Genomic DNA, 24,128 nt, shown 5'->3' with positions numbered 1-24,128 from the left:
GTTCTGTGTCTTGTGGGGCAACCTAAACCTTTTCTGACAGGTCTTGGCCTTTACCATTCTTGTCTGAATTAGATTATTGTTGTTTCCATTGGCTTTAGTTATAGGACATGACAACACTAAGAGATAACCTAATGTATCTTCTGCATTACAGACACACTCTTTCTTATCTCAACTGCATCGCAGTAGCCCAATTTTCACTTAGTTATGAGGATCAGTTACAGCATCCAAAATAGCAAGCTCTTCTTTGATTGTTGATACAGGGACCTGAGGAGCCAAAGTGGCCAGGTGGAATTCTTAACTTCCAGTTTAATGGAATCATTATTGGGTTTCCTGGTGGCAGCACTTCTGCCTTTGGAATTAAGACCTCTAAATCAGCAAATAATGAGGTCATGGGGAAAGGAAGGAAAGATTAGATCTCTAAGGGAATTTGTGTTGTCACTCTCATTTCCACTCCTTCCAGCCATGAATCCTGACTATGGGAGAAATAGTATCATATATTAGATGATTATTTAAAGCATATGTAGCTTCCTGGAGGACACTGACCCCAATCTATAAGATATTGTTCCCTGCCTGGTACTATAACTAAGTCTTCAAAAGAGGATTCCACAGTTTTTCAAGCCCACTGCTTCGGGATGATGGATAACATGGTAAGACCAAGGAATTCAATAATCATGTGCTCATTGCTGCATTCCATTTGCTGTGAAGTTCCTTGATCAGAAGCAATGCTGTGTGGAATGTCATAATGATAGATAAGGTGTTCTTAAAGTCCTCAGATACTAGTATTGGCAGCAGCATTCCAAATCCATATTGAGAGTATGTGTCTATTTCAGGAAGAAAAAAATTCTTTCCCTTCCATGATAGATGTTATCCAGTGTAATCGACATGCCATCAGATAGCTATCCTGGGGCATGCTGTCATATCAGGGACTCACTGTTAGTTTCTGTTACTGGAAGACTGGGCATTCAGCAGTAACTATAGTTAGTTCAGTTTCAATGAGTGGAAATCCACATTACTGAGCCCATGCAGAACCTCTACCGCTGCTACCATGGCCACTTTGTTTATGAGCCCACTGGGAAAATATGATAGGAATGGTTGAGGAAGAAGGCTGACTAAATTTCAGAGAACAAGTCATCCTATCTACTTGATTATTAAAATCCTGCTCTATTGAAGTCACTGTGTGAAGTCAATTCACATGGGACACAAATGTCTTTACATTTTTTTTAACAAATGTCTTTACATTTTTACCCATTCAAAGATGTCTATCAGTATACCCCTTTCACAGATATCCTTGTCAGTACTTATTCTTTCTAAGACCTTGACCTTCTAGCTAACCCTTTAGACACATCCATAAATTAATATAAACGTGTATCTTTGGCTATTTCTCCTTCCAGGCAAAACAAACAACTAGTTTTGTTGCTTGAAGTAATGCTTACTAGGAGGATTTTGTTCACCCACTGTTCTTTAGGGTTGTCCCAGAAAGGGGCTATAGTAATACTAATGACAACTTTTGGGTGGTGCCGATATATCATGCAGGGCCATCTGTAAACCAGGCCCAAGTTTCTTCTGTTTTATTCAGATGGTCATAGGGAACCCTCCAGGAAGTCATAGGTGTACGCTGGGAGAAAGAAGGTAATGCAGCAGGAATAGAGGCCATCGGCACGTAGGATACTTCCTCACGTATCTTACTGTGCCTTCAGGTCCTGTATCACTTCTATTCAAAAATGGAGTGCTGATGTGCATGCCAAATTTTATAGTTTGATGGAGGTCAGACAACACCCAATTCGTAATGGGCAGCTCAGGCTACGTGGTTAATGTGGTGACTTACAGCTAAGCTTTCAGTCTCTACAAAGCCATCAGCAAGCCAAAGGCTGTTTCTCAAAGGAGAGTAGTTATACACATAAGATGGCAACACTTTGCCACAAAATCCTAAGTAATGTGTTTTGATTCATCCTAGGGGTCTCTATCTGCACTGCCACTTTAAGAACCATAGAATTTTCTGGATCTAATACCCAAATGGCAGAGCAGTTCGGACAGAGGTTTGAATTCTAAACTCTAAACTAACAGCTTCTTGGATTACTCAGTAAACGGGCAGGAGTAGCACAGTTGAATGAGAAATATATTATCTCCAAAATCCAAAGAGGCCCAGTAGGTACTGGGTCAGGTTTTGGTTACAGGAGGGGCCAGTGCCGGATCTTATCATCTACCTTAGAAGGAATATTGGAGCATACTCAACACCACTGGGTCCTTAGAAATTGCACTGGAGTAGCAGGTCTCTGATTTTTTGTTGGACTTATTTTCTATTTTCTGGCATGCAAGTGTTTCACCAATATGCTAGAATAGTTGTTTCTTCATGCTAACTAGGTCCAACCAGCATGATATCATCAGTTTAATGAATCAGTACGATACCTTGTGGAAGGGATAGGTGATGAAGTTCACTGTAGACTAAATTAGGGTGTAGAGCTAGAGAGTGACATACCCCTGAAGCAGAACACTGAAAGTAAATTACTAACTTGCCAGCTGAAAGAAACCGCTTCTGGCAATCTTCACTAACAGGTATTAAGAAAAAAAAAAAAAAAAAGGGAAAAAATCCAGATCAATAGCTGCAAGCCAGGTATCAGGAGATATGTTAATTTGTTCAAGCAGTGAATCCACATCTGGGAAAACAGCTGCAATTGCAGTCACTCCTGATTAAGTGTATGATAATCCATTCTGATTCTGCAAGATCCATCTGTTTTCTACACAGGCCAAATAAGCAAATTGAATGGAGCAGTTTGGGGGATCACTACCCCTGCATCTCTCAAGTCTTTAATGCTGGCACTAATCTCTACAATCAGTCCAGGAATATGTCATTGCTTTTGGTTTGCGCTTTTTTTTTTTTCCCCCCAGACAGAGGCCATTCTAGTTGCTTCAGCTTAGCCTTTTCTAAAATAATAGTGTTTACTCCACAGGTCAGGCAACCAATATGGCAATTCTACTGATTGTTGCATATGTCTATACCATTTGTGTATCCTGGAACTGGGGAAATGACCACAGGATAAACTGGATACAGGACAGGGACTTGAGCTAAAACCTCATTGAGCACCTGACTTCCATAAGCCCCTTGTCTCATTGTTTGACCACAATGATGTTTTGGGTCTCCTTGAATTAGTGTCAATTTAAAGTCAGTGTCCAGTAACCTTCCCGAAGTCTGAATATTTCCCTTTCCATAGTGAACAATCACCCTGATAAATGGTGAGAAGTCTCTTTGGGGGAAGACTCGGGTAAATTTCAGCAATATAAATTATAGCAGAGTGCTTCCTAAGAGGACCCACCTTCCCCTTCATTTCAAGGGATTTTGGGTCTACAAACTGCTTAGCAAAAGGAAAATGACTATCTGTTTTGGTGATTCAAGTTAGACTTCTGTACATCCAACCTAGAAGTTATACAGTTGCATAGGTCAAATAAGAAGTATTAGACTTCCCATCTATTTCTCTTATAGGAACATTATAACACTAGCCAACATCATTAGTCTCTTGAATTAGGCTATTCTGACAACTACTCTGATTCTGTTATCCATTACCTAGTGCTAACCATGATCACCTTGGCTTTGATGATTAAGGACCTCCAATTGTGCCTTAACATTCTACTATCCAATAATTGTCTCCACTGTATTTGGGGATGCCAGTTTGGTGGCAAAGGTTTCCACTATAATTTCCAACCTACATTGAAGAGTGACAATAGAACTCTTCAAGGATATGGAACTCCCTTCACAAATTTATTTCTGATAGCCATGTTGGGGGGGCTGTATCCTCTGGAAATTTGAGGAGTGGGTGAGCAGGTCTTACATGATAAATCTCCTCTATTATTCTAATCTCCCTAAAACTTTAATAGCCTTCCGGTAGAGTATACCAAGGCAATTCTGTCATATCATCTTTATTTAGCGTAAGACACTTTTTGATCTGTTTTTCAGCCATTCAACCAGTTAATTCCTCAATCTAAAATTTTGAATCTAGAATTCCTCAATCTAACACTTTGAAACCAGAATTTCTGCCTAGTCGACCCATGTCAATATTTTGGCCTGAATTAACTTTCTTTTCTTTTCATCATCATCTCAGGTTCTTGATATCTATTGCCCTACATATTACCCAGATTTATTTCTGTATACTTGAGTTTAGATATAGATCTAGAAACAATACAGGGTAGTGGGAGTGAGACCTAAAGAGAACCAACAATGTTTGGCAAGGCTAGAGGAGGCCATTACATATTCTCAAACAAAATAGGGTTAACCGCCTCAGAGTTGCAAAGTCTTCTCCTATAGGCAAAGAAGACTCAGCAGAATTTAGGGGTTCTATATTCCCAACTTCATTAGGATTTTCACATCTGTCCTCATTCCACTGTCCAGGATGTCATTCCTTCTCAATCAATACCTTCATTTTAACAGGACATATTCTGCAAGATTGGGGATTTGATTTGTATTATAATTCAGCCACATGCAGGATGAGACTTTGGGTTCGGCCTTCAGAAATCTCAGCCTTGCATCTACAAGAGATAAATGTTTCTCCAGGGCAAATTTTCATGTAATTTATACCTTCAATTGAAAATTTGAAGTCCTGAGCTCATCCTTTTTTATTTCCCAATTTCTCTCACACATATGGGAGTAACCAGCCAATCTCATTATATTCCTCAGTGTACTAAAATGTCTTAGGGCTTCAAATGCTTGAGCACCCAGAATCTTATCTCATATAAATATTTGATTTGGAGTATCTACTGGTGGTGGTATTTGTGTATTTCTGTTACCACATATCGACATCAATAACCAGTGTCCTCTATACCACTGGAAATAGAATAAATAATCAATATAATCAACCTAATTATATTAGGAAAATGTCAGAAACCCAGAACCAATTCATAATATTTTTCCTTTAAATTCTGTTCCTCTTGAACCACTCTTGGTACCAAAATCTGCATCAATGAAGGTTCCACTAGAGAAAGAAACAGCAGAATTACATGGACCAAAGCGCACATACCCATACACACACACATACACACACACCACAGAGCAAGGGATCAACTTACTCAACTGGTGATAGATCGATGAGACAGTAGACATCAGCCAATCTGCAATGAGCATATAGATACCATCCAAATGGAAAAAGGCTCTCTGGGAATAAATAGAGAATACCAAACCAAACCAAATCAAAACAAAACAAACGAAAATATGAAGGTAGAATTTTGGTAAGAAAAAGAAAAACAGAAAAAATAATATAGATGATGATGGTGTTTGTGATAATCATAGTGAGAGAAAGAAAATTTTGTAGGGTAATTTACTCTATCAGTGGCCTTTCTGGCAACAGGTAAGGTAGCTACTCTCAGTGAGAATGAAAAGGAAGATCTCAGTGCAAACAACATGAAAATACATGCATCAGGAAAGAAGGCACACAGAAACACTACCTTTACCAATAATGATGACATTTAATGTGAAATCACTTACAAAAGTGCCAATATTGCTGAATGCAAGAGAGCAAAAAGGAATGTTTGCAATAAATATTTGTGTAGTGCCTGATTTTCATGAAACACATTAGGCAAAACAAGATAGTAACATCCTTTTCATTCTTGCCCATATTACCTTGACAGCAGTCTCAGAGTTGCATGTGTAAGGCAACATACCTAACAATAACACATAGCCTGCAGGTATAAAGCAGCATACATAATTATACAGCAGACATGAGTTCTTCTGCTTCCCTTTGATGCTACATTCTTCAATACATTTTGTTCACTACACTATGTTGTTTTAAGTCAATTACATTGTTTTTCATGGTTTGTCCCTTATCAATGACTAGATATATGATGATGTATTTGTGAGTGCATGTTTGTTAGTACTTTGTTAGTACTTTGAAGGTAGAAAAGCTGTGCTTTATCTTCTTGCTCTCCTTTTACATTCTAATTTAGCACAGTCTGGGTATATAATAGGCATCCAAATAACATATGTTGAAAGTATTTGAATTTTATGTTGATTCAAAAGATACCTAGGATTCAGAGTTTTCAAATGTTTCCTTGTTGTGGGTGCCATATAAGGTTTTTCTACTTAACCAAGCATAATGCCACACTGAAAACATCCCTAAATTGGCAGTGCAGATTAAGAGTAAAATAAACACATGTCTTCATACCCAGCATTAAAACAAATCAGAGACCGCAAAATGTAATTAGGCAGCAACATGACAAGGAATTTATTCCATTCTACATCCCTCTCCAGTTTCCTTTGTTTCAGCTTCAGTGTTGGAGAGTGAAATTCTACTTTAGTTCATGGTAGAATATATATGTGTGGGACATAATGGAAATTGATCTTATATGGTGCATTCTGTAGATTGACTTAAATAGTTGGCATGCTCAAAAATCATGCTCAGAAATTCTAAGCTCAGATATTATGTCAATTTGTTTTAAATGAATTTTTCTTCGGGAAGTATCTCTGTCCCTCTGAGGAAAATTTAACAAAATAAGACTCAAAACAAAACAAAGCAAACGGCGATTTAAAAAAACAAAAACAAACAAAAAAACAGAAAAAAACAAAAACCTGTGAAGTCGGTGATTTGCTTCATCTCCACCAAACTGACGTGATTATATTTAGTAAACACCTTAGGAAAAGAACTTGGCAAACCCTGCCAAATTAGAAATAAACTACATGGTGCCTCAGTTGGCTTGGTTAGCATCCAGGTTCCCATGGAAACTGAATTATGTCACAGTTTAAATAAAATTAATCTAATGCTTCCAACATAAACAGGGCTTTGTACTAAGTTAGGCATCAGTATGTTGTTGTATGTGCTTCGTTTTAAAAGATAGCCTATGTTGGTTTGCAAAATGGTATTCGCACATAGGCATTTCAAAAGAAAAAACTAGAGTGATAAACAAAGGGGATAAAAAATCAAGGTGGATGTTGAAAGGATTTTATTTCATGAATTTAAGGTAAAACTGGGCAGTAGAAGTGCAGGATAATTTTAGTTTGTTGCTTAGCTACAAATGTGTGCATACAGTGGTGATTTCCAATTAACTATTCTTTTGCACAAAATTTCTCATCAGACTCGTGGCGTATGTGGCTGGAGTACATTTCATTCTCAGTTTCTCACAATGTTTATTTATTTATTTATTTATTTATTTATTTATTTATTTATTTATTATGATTGGGATTGTACAAATAAGAGAAAACTTGGGGCTTGGGCAAACGCCACGGATTTGTCATCATCATCATAATTTGTCCATTTTTTATAATGTCTAAAATGTTTCTTGAATATAACATATCATAGAATTTGCCTAACAACCCAGTGAGAAAAGTTCAACTATATTTTCTCACATTTTATGGGAAATGAAACTGAAACTGAAATAAATTAGTTGCCTACCTCAAGTTCACAAAATTAAAAAATTAAGGTTACCTAAAATAGAAGGAAGTTATTCTGATTTCAGATCAGTAGTGCTTTCAACTTCCTAGCTGTGGGAACTTAGATCTGTTACCTACAAAGTTTAGAGACACCATGGAGGTGAGAAGAAAGCAATATATATATACATATATATATACACACACACACACACACACGCACTCACGCACACACTAAGAAAGGGTACAAACAAGACACTAGAATAAAAGGTGAATAACTTTTTTTTTTAAAGCCCAATTACTATCATCTAAATCTCAAAAAAATTTCTTAGGTCCGTAAAGGGTGTAAATAGTTGTTGACTTAACATTACTGAAATGATTAACTAATGCAAATTAAATAGCTTAAGTTTACCTGATATTCTGTTTCTTATTTATTGAATTTAAACTATTTAAATTTGGTTCTCTTTGATTTGTTTTTCAAGATTTTATTTATTTATTTGAGAGAGAGAGAGAGCCAGAGAGAGAGCACAGCATGGGGAGCAGCAGAGGGAGGGGGAGAAACTGAGCAGGGAGCCCAGGACCATGACCTGAGCCAAAGGCAGACACTTAACCGACTGAGCGACCCAGGTGCTCTGGTTCTCTTTGATTTCTAATTGTTTTTGAATGTTAAGCTTTGTTCTATGTAGTAGTTTGTGGTTTTATGACAATTACTTGGTAACTCACCATACACATAATTTTTATTGCTCTTATTAGTGAAATTGCACATAATTTTACATATTTATTGGCCGTTTGGTGCCTTCTTTTGTACAGTGGCATTTCAAATCTTTTATCCAAGTCACAAGTCTTATATCTTAGAGGATTCCATGTGTCACCAGTATCTTCTTTGAATTGGTAGCTTACTTTTCTTCATCTGATTGGATCATTTTTTTAAGAGAGAGAGGGAGAAAGAGAATCTTACGCAGGCTCCATGCATAGTACTGAGCCCTACATGGGCTGGATCTCACAACCCCTAGATCATGACCTGAGCCAAAATCAGGAATCAAAGGCTTAACTGACTGAGCCACCCAGGCACCCTGGATCTTTGATAAACAGAAGCTCTTACTTTTAACATAGAACAATTTATTCTTTATAGTTAGACCTTTTGTTTTATTATTTAATTAATCCACACTTTGTTGTGAGTCAACTGACCGTGTGAAGGGTCTTTTTTTGAAAGTGTCTGTTTTTGTAACACTGGCCTTTTTGTCTGTACAGCACAAATACCCAATACCATACTGTCTTCCCTAGTGAAGCTATAAAATATGACTCATAGACTAATAGAATCAGTTGCAACATATAGCATTCTGTTTTATATGTGTGTGTGTTTATATATTGTTTCTCTAGTTTTTTTTTTCATTAGAAAGATCAGATTTCTTTGTCCTATGTAAGAATAACAACCAAAAACTTATGATTTTTTTATTAGAATTCCATGGAAAAAGGGGAAGATTGATATTTTTACAATACTTAGTTTTTTTTTAAAGATTTTATTTATTTATTTGAGAGAGAGAGATCACGCACACACAAGTGGGGTGGGGGGGAGAGGCAAAGGGAGAGGGAAAAGCAGACTCCCCATTAAGCAGGGAGCCAGAGGAGGGGCTCAATCCCAGGACCCTGAGATCATGACCTTAGCTGAAAGCAGACACTTAACCTACTGAGCCATTCAGGCTCCCCTATAATACTTAGATTTTTAATTCAAGAACGTGGAGTGTTCTTTTTTTTTTTTTTTCTTCAAATCTTCCTCAATTTCTTTTAATAGTGGTTTAGTTTTCAATATAGGAGCTTCCACTATTTTTATTATATTTTTTCTATATTTTTTCTCTTAGTTGCTATTTGAAATGATCTCTTGACATAATCACTTTTTAAAGCAATGCTCTATGTAGATTTTTTTAATTATATGCATGAGCAAGCCTTTTGCAAATCATGATTTCATATTTTTTTCTTTGAATTTTTGGGGTTTTTTTGGTGGGCAGCAAAGCAAAGTTTATTAAAAGTACAATAAAGTTTATTGAGTGATATTATAAGGCTCCCAAAGAGGGAGGGGACCCGAGAGGGCTGCCCTCTTTGAAATTTCTTAATGCTATTTACTTTCTTGCTTTATAGCACTGAGAAGGACCTCTAGTAAAATTTTTAATAAGTGAGAGACCATCATGTTTTATTCCCAAGCTCAAAGGAAATACGTTCAGCATTTGATCACTAAGTATGAGGATTGCTGAAGGTCTTCTTTGTTGTTATTGACGTTGATACCTTGTGGTACACAACCTCTGAAATGGTTCCCAATGGTTCTTGCTCCCTGGTGTCCAGCCCCGCGTGTAATCTGCAGCCCTTGCATGTCAGTCATTTCTAATGAATAGAATCTACCACGATGATGTGTGGGATGTCACTTCTGACAGGTCATCTGCTCTTGAAGCCGTTACTCAGCAGGAAACAAGCTGCTACATTTTGAGTAGTCGTATGGGAAGGGTATGCTGAGAAACTGATGTTTCTGGTCAATAGCCAGTAAGGACCTGGAGCTTTCCAACAGCACTGTGAGTGAACATGGAAGCAGACTGTCCCCAGTCAAACCTGGAGTTGACTGAGATCCAGTGGCTACCTTGACTGCAGCCTTGTTAGGGACACTGAGTCAGAGGCATTCAGCTAAGCTGTACCCAGAGTTATGGGCCACAGGACCTATGAGATAATGTGTGTTTTTGTTTCAAAGTCACTAAGTTTGGGGGTAATTTGTCAAGCAGCAAGAGATATCTAATACACATACTTTATCAGATTAATGAAGCCTTTTTCTTTCCTAATTTACTTAATGCTTGGAAAGTAAAAATTGATCTTGAAATTTACTGATGCATATTTTCTCTGAATTAAGTTAAGATGTTAGTATGTTTTTCTGTTTTATCCCATTAATATAATGTGTTACGATGCTTAATTTTCAGTGTTCAACTACACTTGGACCCTTACAATAAACTTGAATTAGTTAAAATATATTATCGCATTGTATATAATAATATATATTTATAGATGCTGTTTGTTAATATTTTGTTTAGGAATTTTGCATCTGTGTTTACATGAGATTGGGCTAAAATTTTCAAGTACAGTGATATGCTGGTGTCACAAATTAATTAGAATTTTTATCTTTATATTGTCTTAGGAAAAATTCAGTTTATATTTGGCATTATTTCTTCTTTAAGTATTTGACTTCAGCAGTGAAGCCATTAGAGCCTGAAGATTCCTTTGTAGTTATGTTTTTAACTATGGAATCAACTTATTTCTCTACCTCTTTTTTTTTATTTTTAAAAATGTTTTGATAAGTTATATGTTTCTGTGAATAGGTATGCTTCTCCTAAATGTTTAAATATTTTGGCATAGAAGTGACCTATGTTTTCTTTTCTTTTTCTTTTTTTTTTTTTTTTTTGGTCTCTGATCTATGTGGTAATGAATCCTTTTCATTACTAATGTTTGAGACTTTTTTCTTCATCATTTCTAACAGTCTTTTATCAACTACAGTAGTATTTTTTTGGCATATGTTTATGTTTTTATTCTGCTGCTTTTTTGTTGTCGTTATTTTTATTCTTCATTCACTTTTACTTTCTTTGGGTTATTCCTCTTGCTACCGGACCCCCCCCCCAAAATGCTTAGTTTATTGATTTTTCCCACCTTTATTTTCTTATAATGAATCCATTCAAATCTGTTTCCCTGCAAGCATAAATTTAGCAGCACTACACGTTTTAATATGTAGATATTTTTCTCGATTTACTACTTCTTCTAATTGGCTTTACAAGTTAATATTTTACCCTTGGGCTACTTAGAAGTACATTTCCTAAATTTCCAAGAATGTTGGATGTGTTTGCACGTTTGTTGTTGTTTTATTGATTTCTGCTTCATCTGTGTTTGTATTATCTCAATGTTTCAAAATTTCTGAGTCTTGCTTTGTGGCTCAGCATATAGAAATGGCTTTTAAATATTTGATGTGGAAATGAAAATAATACAGTTGTTAGTTTGCAGTTTAGTACAAGTGTCCTTAAGATAGGCAAGTCAAGATTGTTAATTGTGTTGTTCCAGGTTTTCATGGTTTTATGAAATTTTTCTGTTTTTTTTTTCTTACTGGTTACAAAGATAACTATAAATCTATCACTATGATTAGTCAATTTGTTCTTAAATTTTTATTAATTTACATCTTGCCTCAATATATATTGAGGGGTTTTTTTTAATTTAACTTTTCATTTTTTAAAGTTTTTATTTAAATCCCAGTTAGCACACATTGTAATATTACTTTCAGGTGTACAATACAGTGATTCAGCACTTCCGTACAACCCCCTGTGCTCATCACAAGTGCCTTCCTTCATCCTCGTCACCTATTTTACCCCTCCCCCCACCACCTCCCCTCTGGTAACCATCAGTTTATTCTCTACAAAGGTTTTATTATCAAGTACAATCTTCTTTGCAATTACATCTTGTTGTGAATTAGAGCCTTTATCACCATGAAGTGACCCTCTTTACCTCCAGTATTAATTTTTAGTCTTAGAGACTCCTCTATGTCAAAGAAATGCAGATATACCATTTTGATTTTTATTAGTATTTGAATGGAATATCTTTCCATTCTTTCATATTCAATATTCCCATTTCCTGGTAACATATGTATAGCATATAGAGAGCATAGGAGAGCATGTAAATAGAACCCTGTACCCAATTTGCAATTTTTTTAACTGAAGTCTTTATCCATTTACATTTAAAAAATCAATCAGTCACACTGCAAGTAGTGAGATGATTCAAAACTAAGTAGCAGTCCATGTGAGCTTCTCACCAGAGGTTCTGTGTGTTTCTCTAATGGTTGCACTTCATTCTACCCACCTAAACAGGTGAACTTTGCTTCAATTCCTCTAAACATTCTTTCATGTTGAAAATTTTTACCTGCCAGGAAGCTGATTGCCTCCTGTTGTTTGTTTTAGTGACAGTATTCAGGTAAACAAGAAATATATTTACAAATGACTACCTTTTAAACTAAACAGACAAAAGCTTGTGCTATGATTGACTGTTTATGTCCTCTTCATTAATGGGGTTAATGCTTTCATAAAAGAGCCATGAGAAAGCTCCCTAGCCCCGTCCACCCAATGAGGACACAAAAGTCTGAACTCTGCAACCCAGAAGAGGGCTTTCACCAGACCCCAACCATGCTGGCACCCTAATCTTGTACTTCGAGCCTCCACAACTGTGAGGCATAAAGTTCTGTTGTTGATAAACTACCCAGTTTATGGTACTTGTCCCAATCCTGAACGGGATTGGCAAGTAGCTTCATAGCAGAGTATTGTGATTGTTTGGAGCCTATACTTTAATCTTGGTCAAAAACACAGATTTGCCTGCTATGTGCATTTTGCATAGTATCTCTAATTGTCACTCACTTCCAGCATATCTTTTCAAACAGCTGCAGAGTCTGGTATGAGTGGTCTGACCTTCCAGCCGGGCAGTGATACTTTTTGCAAATATACAAAGACACTGAGGCATTTAACAAAGGGTAATGGAAATCACTTTAATACAATATTCCTGTGCTTATCTCTCCTTTAGAATACAAAACATGGTATATTAATGTTATATTAATGGTAACACCACTTTATAAGAAGGATTCAAAGTTAAAAAAAGAGTAGTAAAAGAGGTTGCTTGTTTTTGAAGTGCTTCTTCATTATATATTTTTAAAGCTCAAGGTGGTAGAGAAATGGGAGAGGATAGTGAGCAAGAATTAAAAAAAAAAGAATGTACTTTAGGCAAAAAATATAACTTTTTTTTTAAGTTTGTGATTCTAACCAGCTGTCTAGTGCAATATGAGGAATCTATGGGGGGAAGGGGGAATAAATGGTTATTCTCAGAATTAGGTGGGGCCTCTGTTAGTCACCAAGAGAAAATTTCCCCCTAAAGAATGCATTCTTCCTTGCATTTACTTGATTTGTTTGAGTATTAGACACTCCTTATTCAGGTTGAATGTAGCATTAATACATATTCTCTTCCTTCCTGGTTATGGCAGAAATAGCACATTGGTTTATTAACTGCATACCGACTGCTCTTTCACACTTCTTAGAATATGATAGAGGCTAGAAAATTAAAGATTACCTTTCTCAATCTCATAGCTCAGGTCCTGCACACACCTCAATTATGCCAAGTAGATGCACTAAGATGTATTAAAAAGAGAGAAATGAAACATGGTTGATGGTTCTGCTATTTCTGATTATGATGGTTCTGGTGTAACGGTGCATGTGTGCGTGTTGTGTATGCGTGTGTGTGTTGTAGCAAGTCTTCCAGAGCTTGTGAATGTTAAGAATCCGGGCACAGCACATCTGTTTTTATTGGCATGGCGTCACAACTGGAATGTGGTTATGGACCAAGTAGCTTCCATATGACCCAGCTCTGGCCAATGCTGTCCTTCCTAACTGTGATAAACACTGCTATATCCTTGGAGAATTTTAAGCAACACAAGAGTATTTCTGGAAGCTTGGCCTATAGCTTACTCCTCCAGCACTTCCAGTATTCTAAATGTCTTCCTCCATGAACCGCATCTTTTTCTGCATGAGCTAGCTAGAGTGGTTTTGGTTATCTACAACCTAACTAGCACTCCTTTTTACCCTTCTTTCAAAAGTTTTTTTTTTTTTTTCAAAAATTGGCTACGTTCTTTCTTTTTAAAGATTTTATTTATGTATTTGAGAGAGAGAAAGCGAGTGAGAGAGCACACAAGCAGGGGGAGGGGTGAGGGACAGAGAGAAGCCGATTCCCCACTGATCAGGGAACCCATGATCCCAGGACCTCAGGATTATGACCTGAGCCAAAGACAGACACTTAACCAAATCAGCCACCCAGGCACCCCCCAACATTGACTACATTCTTAAAAATTACTTTGTTATTTTCTAAAGGACAAATTTATGATGTAGAAAGTCTGTTTTCTAACGGTTTGGAAACTCTCAACTCCTTCCAGTAGCTTTCAAAACCTTTCATATCTATCTCATTTTATGTTTCCTCTCACATTTTCTTTCATATCACTGACAGTGAATTTTGTCAGTCGTTAGGGAGAAATGTTTAAAGATAAGGTATATATGAGCAAAACAGGTATGTTTGTACGCTATGGTTTTCTGGAACAATCAGAGATTTAACTGTAAGGAAGACAGCTGGTTTCCATGTGCAAGAATCTTTTTTTATTAGAAGAAGTGAGGAAATGGGAAAGATTTTGAAATAATTGGGCCTGGAGTAAGAAGAATCAGGGAATGATTGTAAATCTGAATATTTTACATCATGTTTTACAATACATCGCCATCGTTATTTCCAGTAATAGAATTACTTAAATTTAGTTTTATAAAAATGGTATTTATGAGAAATACATTAAAAACATTTTATTGAGTGCTGCGTATCATTTCATAAAGATTCAAAGTATGTTATGTACATTCTTAACACACTGTTCCTTCTTATTTATGTTCCTAACATTATTTGTTTTCTTAGTAAATAAACTGTGATAGTAAAATCTACAATTTGATAATGTTTGCATCATAGCAATCTATGTCTGTAATTTTCCCTTCTCTTTTTAGGTAGTATTGTTTTTTCGTGTCTGCACATAAAATACACAGAAAAAAATTGCCAGTAATGCCAAAAGTATTTTATTTGCTTCTCTAGCTTCTTCTCCCCTTACGTTTTTAACAACCCAAGGTGAGTGTAAGGTAAAAGTCCTTTTGAACTGCATTTAGTTAATATAGTTAAGTAATATCATCCCATTTTTACTTTCCCTCCCTCTGACTTTTCTCCATTGATCGAACCTATAAAAGAGAATACCATCTCATCTAGATGAGGAGAAAAGTCAGAGAGGTGGGCAAGAACCAAAATCAGTATGTACATAAACTAACACATGAGCTGCAAGTGAACATAATGTTCTGCTAACAGATTTTCCTGGTATATCTAGGAAATATAGCCATTCTTTGGAATACAACTATTAATGAAAGAACATTCTAGACATTAAGGCATTTTCCTTCAACAATAAATATATCATCTCTTTCTCTTTTTTTTCTTAAGATTCTATTTATTTGAGAGAGAAAGAGAGAGCAGTGTGCTGGCAGGGGAGAGGGGAAATGGGAGGTACGGGGAGGAGCAGAGGGAGAGAATTCCAAGCAGACTCCATGCTGCGCCTGGACCCCTTCATGGGGCTTGATTTCATGACACTGAGATTATGACCTGAGCTGAAACCAAGAGTTGAATGGCTAACCAACTGAGCCGCCCAGGTGCCCCAATATTATCTTTCTCTTTTGCACCCATTGATATTGTTGAAAAGTATTATATTAATTGGCACCTATCCTTTGGTTGTTTTCTGATTATCCTTTACATAAGCTTTCAGAATTTTCTCTCTGTCTTTCATGTTCTTAAATATCAATATAATATGCATTGACCTTTTTCCTCATTTATATTATTTGATATTTTATGAGCACTTTTATTTTGAGTCCTGGTGATTATTTCTTTAACTTTGCTCTATTTTTGAATTTTTTTTTTTTTTTGTGGAAATACTACTATATCTATGTGGACCCATTTATTATCCCCATCTCTCACTTTTCCAATTTTTCCTTCATTTCTTTATAATTTTCTTTTTATGATTTTACTTCTATTGCTTCATGTCTTATTTCAGATATCTCCAGTTGTTTCTTCTTTAAATTTTCCTGTTACTGTTTCATGTTATAAATTTTCCTTATTTTTTGAAGATTGATTAGGTTTACTTACATGCAGATATTTTTTTATGAACACAATACAGCCTCCCTAACCCCCACATTCTTCAATGCTCAAATGTGTGTATGTATACTTCACTTTGTTTATTAAAAGTCATATATATCATCATCAGTTACTGAATACCTACTTTACGATAGCCAACTGCTAAATATAATATTGAACCCTTCAATCCTAAAAGGAACATATTACAATTCCATAATAAAGATGAAGAAACTGGAGTTAATTTAATCAATGGAGAGTTTTTAAACCAGTCAGCCTGACTTTTAAGCTTATGTTCCTCACCATTCTATTATCCTGTATCACTTTGCCTCCTGGAACTCTCACAATTACCCTATGGAATGAATAACACCATCTCCTCTTAACAGATGAAATAACTGAGACTTAGGAAAAAAATTTAACTTGCCCAGACTAATGTGGATAATTATTACCAGTCACACTGGAATTCATATTTTGGGTGTCAAACCTAGTAAACTCGAATTACCTCTTGATTCACATAAGACCTGTTCATTGACGTTGGGCGGGGGTAACAGAGTGATTTAACGCTGTTTAAGTCTGCATGCCATAACTGAGAGATACATAAGAGCATGCTAATATCATTAATGCCTTTAAATTGCTAGCCTGTGTCAATAACTTTTTGTTGGCATCAAAGGAAAAAAAATGTAGAAAGGTAATAATTCTTTTTTTCCATGCAGTTTTGCTGGATTTTTTGCACTCTAAAAAATAACTGGGTAAATAGAATTTGAGATATTGACGCCTAAGGTATAAAACACAATACCTAATTCTAAGAGATCAAGGCCAAGGATATCACCTGAATCAGGTGCCTGATTATAAGTGACATTGGTGGCCCACATGACCCAAGTCGTATCTGCCAGTGTGGGAAGATTAAATACGTCTTACCTAATACCCAACACTATGGACAGAGGGAAATGTGAGGACTTGAAAGAATTTGGCTACATCATTGAATCCCTCATGTCAGAGGTAATAGTCAATCCCATATGAAGGCTAAATAATGAGAAGAAAAAAAAAAACATATACGTTGACTTTCAAGGCTTTGAATCTGAGTTTTTTATTTGTCAGGAAGAGCAAGGACATTCTGAAAATTAATGGACTCTAATGCAGGTATTAAAAGCCTACATGTCTTTTTTTTTTTTTTTAAGATTTTATTTATTTATTTGTTAGAGGGAGAGACAGCCAGCGAGAGAGGGAACACAAGCAGGGGGAGTGGGAGAGGAAGAAGCAGGCTCCCAGTGGAGGAGCCTGATGTGGGGCTCAATCCCAGAACACCGGGATCACGCCCTGAGCTGAAGGCAAACGCTTAATGACTGAGCCACCCAGGCTCACCAAAAGCCTACATGTCTAAGGAGGCCACTGCAGAAGAGTAAATATATGAACAATTTATTCTTTAGAAACAAACACAACTTGCACATTACATGTGTAAGAATAGTTCACTTTAACCACTTTCTTTCACCATTCACAAAAAATAAATTCAAAGTGTATTAAAGACCTAAATGTAAGACCTGAAGCCATAAAAATCCTTGAAAAGACCACAGGCACTAATTTTTCCGACACTGGCCAGAGCAACATTTTTCTAGATACGTCTCCTGAGGCAAAGGAAATAAAAGTAAAAATAAACTATTGAAACTACATCAAAATAAAAAGTTTCTACACCGTGAAGGAAATAATCAACAAAACTAAAAGGCAACCTACTGAATGGGAGAAGATATTTGCAAGTGACATGTTTGATAAAGGGTTAGTATCCTAAATATAGAAAGAACTGATAAAACTCAACACCCCAAAACAAATAATCCAATTTAAAAAGGGTCAGAAGACATAAACAGACATTTTTCCAAGGAAGACATACAGATGGCCATCAGACATATGGAAAGATGCTCAACATCACTCATCATCAAGGAAATGCAAATCAAAACTACAATGAGATATATTGCCTCACACCTGTCAGAATGCCTAACACCAACAACACAAGAAACAACAGGTGTCGGTGAGGATGTAGAGGAAAAGGAATCCTCTTACATTGTTGGTGGGAATGAACTGGTGCAGCCACTCTGGAACACAGTAAGGAGGTTTCTCAAAAAATTGAAAATAGAGCTACCCTATGATCTAGTAATGGACTACTCAGTATTTACCCCCAAACAAACCAAAAACACTAATTTGGAAGGATGCATGCACCTGTGTGTATTGCAACATTATTTACAAAAGCCAAACTATGGAAGGAGCCTAAGTGTCCATTGATAGTTGAATAGGTAAAGAAGAGGAGATTATATATATATATATATATATGTATATATATATATACACACACACATACACATGTATACACATATAGATGTGTATATATGTATACACATACACATGTATATACATACACATATATACACATACACATATACACACATATATACACATATATACACATATACACATATGTGTATATACACATATATATGTATATATACACATATATATACATATATATGTATGTATATATATGTATATATATATATATATATACACACATACCATGGAATATTGTTCAGCCATGAAAGACAAATGAAATCTTGCCATTTGCAACAACATGGATAGAGCTAGAGAGTGTAATGCCAGGTGAAGTAAGCCAATCAGAGGAAGACAAGTACCATATAATCTCACTCATATGTAGAATTCAAGAAATAAAACAAATGAGCAAAGGAATAAAAAAGAAAGAGCGAAATCAAGAAACAGACTCTTTACTATAGAGAACAAACTGATGCTTACCAGAGGGGAGGTGGATGAGGAGGGGTGGGTGAAACAGGGGATGGGGATTAAAGAGTACACTTCTCATGATGAAATTAAATAAAATAAAAGTATTTTTAAAACAAAAAACCCCAAACAACAACAAAAAGATTTTTTAAAAAGTATTCACTTACTGATAATTATACTATACCCTATTTCCTGAGAAATGCATCGCTCTTTGGGATGCCTAGCAATCATTTTTTGGAGTTTATGGAATAATATTTCACTGTCTGTTAATTTTACAAAATGGAAAATAGTAAGGCAAGGGCAAGGACACATGCTGAGAGTTGTTTTCTGTGATGGGAAAAAGAGAGAGATGAGGACTGAGACACGGTGGGGTGTGCATGCTTCTTCAAAACACCAATTCTGAGATACAACCCATTTTTGTCATACAGGAATGTATACTCTGGTAACTAGACAGGATTCTTCAAAAAGAAACAGATGATCTGTTTTTTTTTTCATTGATTCGTTTTTGTTTGGCAACAAAATGATATTAAACAAATTCAGTGTGAATGAACATTATGTAGACCATCACAAATATTTTCATCTGCACCTTGTCCAGAGATCATGATTTTCAACTTCTGATGGAACGTACAAGATCTTGGAGATCCTGTGGTATTTAAGGATGAATTTTGGGAGAAATGAAGCTAGTGTTAGCATCAATGTCCAGGACATATATAACTGCCTATCCAAACCTCCTTCTATTTTTGTACTTCTTTTTATTGGCTACCATACTCAGCAAGTTTGCCACTCCTCTACATATGTACAATCCCTGTGCCAAATGGGCTGTAATCCAAATACTAACTTGAAAAATGTTTGTTTTAAAGGTCAGGCATTAATGAGGGTGTATTAAATCATAGTTGACCCAGTAAGGTATCCAGTCTGTTAAATAACTAGTGAACCACGACCTCCATCCATCTAAGTATACTCTCATCCCCCATTTATCATTTTCACCCCTTTGGACCTGCATAAATTTCTAGAAGAGACAAAAGAGGAAGCCTAAACAGTATTGCACATAGCAGACATTCCCAGAATTACTCCTATGTCAGTAATTAAGATTCCCCTATAAATCTGCATTTCCTGCACTGCTTCCCTATCTGAGACTATTCTCAGTAGGAAAGTTGCCCCAACCATTCACCCGATTACTCCCAAAGCTGTACCCAATTTTTAACCATGAAAATGGTGTGTTCTTCCTGCTTTCAGCTACTTCTTATTAAAAATTAAGGAGGGACACCTGGGTGGCTCAGTGGGTTTAGCATCTGTCTTCAGATCAGGTCATGATCTCAGGGTCCTGGGATTGAGTCCTGCATCGGGCTCCTAGCTCAGGGGGGAGCCTGCTTCTCCCTCTGCCTGCTGCTCCCCTTGCTTCTTCTCTCTCTCTGACAAATAAATAATATCATAAATAAATAAATAAATATTAAGTAAATAAATAAAATGAATTAAGAAATAAGCCAGGGAGGAGAATTTCTCTTCTCAGATTATAAAAGAATTTTCATACAAAAAGGAAAAAAAAAAAAAGAGTGTGATGTCAGGTTTCTTTTTCCAAATTAGGAAAGCAGAGCAAAGAGGAAAGTTATCACAAGTTTGACAAGATTAAAATTGTAGGCAACAAGATGATTTGAAATTATTTATTTACATTGCATGATAAATTTTGCTATGAGGGCTACATGCATCTCTCTCGTTTCTACAATCCTTTATATTATATGTCTGCTGTGTACATTTATATCATAAACAATATTAGTCAGTTACATATATCTGAATGCCTTCCAACCAATTATATTACTCAGATTAAGGAAACAGTAGTACCCAAAAATTCTGTCCTATTTCACTGAAAGTATACCTTTAATGTGGGCCAGTGGGGGAAGGGGTGCTAAATTCTAAACTACTCCCATTGGCTGTGTATCAAACATACTCTATGTTTCTCCAGTTTACCTACCCATACTTATTAAGGTCAGCACAAAATTCCTTTCCAAGGGAAGTTTTCTAGATGAATCCTACTTCATTCCGATCATTTGTCTTAATTGATAGTGCTGCAATACTTATGTATTAACTTGTAACCTGCCTAGTTACTACTAAAATATCAACATACATTCACTAAAACATGGAAATTTTTAAATGCATGAAACTACAAATTTTACTGTAAGACACAATAAAGATCGTCATATAATCTGCATAAGAATATATAAAGATTTGTCACACCAGGGTTTTTTTTTTTTTTTTTTTTTTTGTCCCCAGTGTGGGTTCTTCGTGGTTTAGAGTGGCACTGTACCAAAGTATCTCTTGTAATGGAGAAGTATTTAGTAAGGTTTAGAAAATTAAAGAATAATTAAACAAGGGTATGGATTGTACAAAAAAAAAAAATTGGAATGATTTCTTGAGATGTGTTTCTCAAAAAATCTTTCTCACTTTCCAAGTGAGGACCCTCACCCATGTGTCTGTCCCACAAACTGCCCCCCATCCCCTCTATACTCTATCTTCTTATCTTACCCCTATGCATTTTTTTATTTCAAGCAAAAAATATTTTATTTAATTATATGCCTATATATTTCTACCTCTTTTATTAAAATGTAATAACCAGAAATGCAAGGACTAAATCTGTCTCTTATCATCATTGCCAATCCATTCCCTGACACATTAGGCACTAAATTAGTATTTCTATCATCTAGTTATCCCTTCGGGGTTTCTTACTCACAAGAAGGAAAAAAAAATACACATGCATACCTACATTTGTGTTTATTTGCTTCTTGTGTTGGAAGGTTCAAACATTCAGTCAATGCTTGTTATGCATTCATCACAGTGAAGCTTTATCATCTCCCTGGTCAGAGTTGGGTTCACACCGTAGAAGCTTGCCAACAAATGTTCTTCCTTGTGTTACTGTAGCAAAAGGATGTGATTTCTACTTTGCCAAGCCCAAAGCCTTGGGAAGGCTTTTATAACCAAAACTATCTCTTGCCAGCCCTAAGGACATGTTTCAGGTTAGTGGGAACCTGACAAGATACAGCCTGGTGGGTTTTTTCACCCCTGAATTTTTAACAAAGAATAGCTGTCAATCTTCCAGGCACTCAAAATTTGTTTCAGGGCTCCTCTTTGTCAGAGGGAGAGAAACAGCCACACCTATGTGTCCTGGGTTGAAAAGAGTTCATTTGGGGTAGAGGATTCCCAATCTGGGGGGAAATAAGGGGAAGAGTGCTGTCTATGTTTTACTCTTTCCGGACTAAAAGATGAAATTCCACTCATGCATGTCAGCTATATTCAGATACTTAATCTAAATATTACATTTTGTCTTTTCCTGTTCATTTCATGTCTCAAGGACAAAATGCATGAGAGAGATTACAAAAGAAGCACATGCAAGATATCACAAATAGAGGCTACCAGTATAGGGGCTTAAAAGACATTGGTATTGAGGTTTGGAGGTTTGGGTCACCTTCCAGCACAAACAATTTACATCACCTTGGCAACTCATTCCGTTCACTGGAGCCTTGTTTTTCCACTGTAAAATGAAAAGTTTGTTTAGAAATGCATGGCGTACTCCTGGGTGGCCCATTTGGTTGTGCCTCTGCCTTTGGCTCAGGTCATGATCCCAGGGTCCTGGGATAGAATCCCACACCAAGTTCCTTGCTCAGTGGGGAGTCTGCTTCTCCCTCTTGCTCTGCCTGTCCCTCTGCTTGTGTGTTCTGTCCCTCCCTCCCTCTCTCTTTCTCTCTGTCTCTGTCAAATAAATAAATAAAATCTAAAAAAAAAAAAAAAAACAAGTACATAGTGTGCTGTAGTTATAACAGTTGCAATCGTGTGAATAGTTCAGTGATAAATGTAATTTAACTAAAGTCCATTTACCTAAAGTCCTGTGAACAATAATGCTTTCCAAAAATTCTCATATTCCTTAAGAAATATTGTCAGAAAATGATATCTTGAGATGTTATGGTTGTAGGGTTGCTGGTTAAGTTATATTTTGGCTACCCTTTTGCAAGGTATCTAGTAAACTCATTAAATGCCACAAAGAAGTGACCTTGCTGGAATGGATTTGCCAGCACTGCCTTATGCCAAAAAAGGTCTCAAGAGCTGGTTCGACTGGGCACAAGACTGACTGGACAGGAAACATACGTAAGCTGGGTAGTCAATGTACTGAAAATGTGAATGTTGGTCTCTTAGAGGAAGGACCCTGGGGCAGGGGAATCTGTTAAAATATGGGCATATTGGGAAAATCTTGAAGTGTTGATGGTGGAATATGCATGTCTTCCATTGGAGAGAAGATAGAGACTTAGGTCCTGGTTTGGTGGATACCAAACTGTAAAAAGCTTGAAAAACAGGCTTGAACTCTATTCAGAGAGTAAACAAAAATTGTCGTAGGTCACATCATCAAATATCAGATTACATTTTATAAACAGGGCAGGAAGATACTTTTTCTATTTTTGAAATGCAGTTCTGCATCACAAATTGTGTCAACTAAGAGGTAAAAATCTTCTTGCCTGAGGGAGCAATGCGAGGTCTAACAGCTTTATCATTATTCAAACTAAAATCCTCTTCCCCACAACAAGTAGAAAGTTATCCCATTTCATCGCATGTTTAGAGAATCTCTAATAATATACAGATGATCCCCAATTTATGATGGTTCAGACTTATGATTTTTTTTTTTTTTTACTTCACAGTGGTGTGAAAGTGATACTTTGGATTTTGAATTTTGATCTTTTCCCAGGCTAAGTGATATGCAGTATGATACCCTCTCATGGTGCTGAGCAGTAGCAGGGAGCCTCAGCTCCCAGTCAGTCATATGATCACAAACATTAACAATACACTTACAACCATTCTGTACTCATACAACCATTTTGTTTTCCCTTTTAGTACAGTATTCAGTAAATTACATCAGTATTCAACACTTTATTTTAGGTAAGCTCTATGCCCAACATGAGGTTCAAACTCACAACCCCAAGATCAGGGGTCACATGCTGTGCCAAATTAGCCAGCCAGGCGCCCCTCTACACTTTATTTTAAAATAGGCTTTGTGTTAGATGATTTTGCGTGGCTATAGGCTAGTGTAGGTGTTCTGAACAGGGCAGGCCAGGTGAAGCTATGGTGCTCAACAGATTAGATGTAGTAATCACATTTTTGACTTAATGACATTTTCAACTTACATTGGTACAGTGGGGCATAATTCCATGTAATTTGAAGAAACTCTGCAGTTTCATACACAAATTCATGAGCACAAAACTTTTTGTTTAAAATCTTAAGCCCA

This window comes from Ursus maritimus, unplaced genomic scaffold (genome assembly GCF_017311325.1).
Source record: "Ursus maritimus isolate PB19 unplaced genomic scaffold, ASM1731132v1 scaffold_6, whole genome shotgun sequence".
NCBI classification, from domain to species: domain Eukaryota; kingdom Metazoa; phylum Chordata; class Mammalia; order Carnivora; family Ursidae; genus Ursus; species Ursus maritimus.
Note: the sequence above shows the minus strand (reverse complement) of the source record.